The 2578-nt window shown below is 47.2% G+C and overlaps 1 non-coding gene across 1 annotated transcript; it reads right to left on the reverse strand.

Annotated features, from left to right (window-relative positions):
• Nucleotides 1-816: 816 nt before the first annotated feature.
• Trnak-cuu1 (transfer RNA lysine (anticodon CUU) 1) lies at nt 817-889 on the reverse strand. Its single transcript has one exon. It is a non-coding gene; the product is annotated as a tRNA-Lys (tRNA).
• Between the last annotated feature and the right edge of the window lie 1689 nt (nt 890-2578).

Raw genomic sequence — 2578 nt, forward strand, 5'->3', positions numbered from 1 at the left:
AGCAACCAACAGCTCTTTAATTGGACTTAAGACCTGCTCAACAAGAGGGAAATTGCGCTTGGTACTGGAAACCTGTCAGCTTCCCAGGGCTAGTGAAACCATGGGGTCTTGTAAAAGAGCCTATAGCTTGACTAAAACAGCACGATCCCTATCTGCATTCAAAATATTTATCTTTAGACAAACAAGTAAGTGTCATCCTCACCTCTCCTCAGGGAAACTTCTGTTTGCAACAGATGGAGACCACATCAGAAAACTGCAACCAAGCAAATATAGAGTTGTGGGGCCCAGTCCCAATGGCTACATCTACAAAGCAGCTCTCGAGCCTAAGGCTCTGTGGGATGATGTCATACAGGTGAGGCAGGTACAAGAAAGAATGAGGCCTGCCATTTGACAAGAAGGAAGGGTGGGTGGGAGAAAGGTTGAGGGAACAGGAGGAGATTGGAACAGAAAGGACGGGAGACTGGAGGAGACTGGAGGAGACTGCAGAGAAGCCGTGGAGAGAACACAGAGGCTGACGTTAAGATTCCACTCTGTGTATTTACAGGTTGTTATGAATATTCTTAAGGAATGGATGTGTACAGGGCTTTGTATGTTTAGGTGGGCAATTATAGCTTATCAGTTGGACCAGAGGTTATTGTGCTGTGTTCTTTCTTGTGGAGAATTGAGCATGGGAGTGTGGTGGCAGAGACAGTGGCCCACCACAGAGTTGGGATGTGTGCTTCTGGCAAGATATCTAGCAGATACCTTGGGGCACTGATGTGCCCAACCTAGCAGGGTAAAAGACAGCCCTTAATTTAATTTTACAACAATAGATGGTGCCCAACGTGGGACTCGAACCCACAACCATGAGATTAAGAGTCTCATGCTCTACCGACTGAGCTAGAGAAACCATGGGGTCTTGGAGAAGAGCCTACAACACCCACTCGACTAAACCAGCATGATTCCTACCTAACTGCATTCAAAATATTTATCTTTAGACTTGCAGGTAAGTGTCATCCTCACCCCTCCTCAGGGAAACTTCTGTTTGCAAAAGATGGAGACCACAACAGAAAACTGCATCCAAGCAAATATAGAGTTGTGGGGCCCAGTCCCATGGCTACATCTACAAAGCAGCTCTTGAGCCTAAGGCTCGGAGAACATTGTAGAAGAGGGGGCAGAAAGACTCTAAGAGCCAGAATACCAGGTGGTTTGCCATGAGATTGTGTCCCCTCATGATGTCATGAGCTGAACGAGGTCAATAGCCAAAGCCGTGCCAAAGCAGATGTGGGGGAGGCCACAAGGACTCTTTAAGGATGGAGGTGAAGGGTGTGAAGAGTGTAGGAGCCAGGTTTTTAAGAACAAGCCAAGCTACAATTGAATGGCGGAGTCTGTTTTCACAATAGATCTCAGAGATAAGGTATTGAAAAGTCAGTGCTAGGGGCCATAACTTACTTCGGGACCACTGAGGGGCATCCACAGTGTGGAGCTCAAAGCACCTGCTTGGATGTACTGATGTTATTTAGATACAATCTATCTTTTTTCACTTCGAGTCAGGGCCTCCAGTCCCTGAGGCTTGTCAGCCAGGCCTGTCTGTAATGTGCCTTGAAACACAGAGCCACCAGACACAAAGCTCTGGTCTGCAGATGCTCCTGTCGGTCGTTGCCAACTCACTGGCATGCTGAGCCGAGTGGAACTTCTGATCTCAGCTTGGAGCTGGTTGATGAACCTGGTGTGTGCTGCTCTGTCCGAGAGCTGGCAGGACCACGGTCAGGTCGCTCTTTGAATGCGGCAAAGTGAAGGATGGAGGTCCTGTTTATTCTGAGGTTTCAAAGGCAGCCATGCAATGGTTAAGAACGCTGAGATGTTAAATGTGCAGAGGGCTTGGTGGAGACCGGGTGAGATGGACACGGTCAGGACTCATTATCAGAAGAAAAACTCTGCTCTTTTCCATGCTCAGATGCCTAGCATCTTAAAGCATCCCAAGGTGTCGGCAAAATTCGGGAAGTCTCGATTTGTATTGAAATTTGGGAAGTATCGCCTTATGCTAAAGACATTTTTTTTTTGTTAAGAATATGGTCGTCTTTTCATCACCAGATTGTCCCTTAAATTAGTTGAAGCCCAGAGGCCTTAAATTAAAAGCAAGAGCTTACAATGTGGCAGATTGAATTTAGGCTCGTGTGCTGTGTATAAAATATAAAAGTGGCCTTTGAAAACATAATTTAAAATGAATAGTGGGTTCTGTATGCAAGGCAGCAGGCCCTCGAGTATCTGACTGCTTGAGTCAAAAACCCTGGTTCTACTCAGTAGTTGGAAAGGTCGGCGTCTTCACCTAAACCCCCACCCCCAAGTGAGCCTGCCCTGGAAAAGGCACTTTGAAATCTGTGCTAACGGCATTGCATTTGATAAGAGTCTGCCCCCAAACACCTCCACCACCCACCATGCCAAGGCAGATCTAGCTCCTTGGGGTGCAATTTCCTTCTCTGCTACTAACAAGCAGGTGTCCATGAAGGTGAGAACGGGACACTCTAATACACTGGGCTCCACATACCTCTTCTTTTTGGCTGGGCCCTTGGGCCCTTGGGCAACAACATTGAAGCTT

This window comes from Rattus norvegicus, chromosome 1, assembly GCF_036323735.1.
Source record: "Rattus norvegicus strain BN/NHsdMcwi chromosome 1, GRCr8, whole genome shotgun sequence".
Lineage (NCBI taxonomy): Eukaryota > Metazoa > Chordata > Mammalia > Rodentia > Muridae > Rattus > Rattus norvegicus.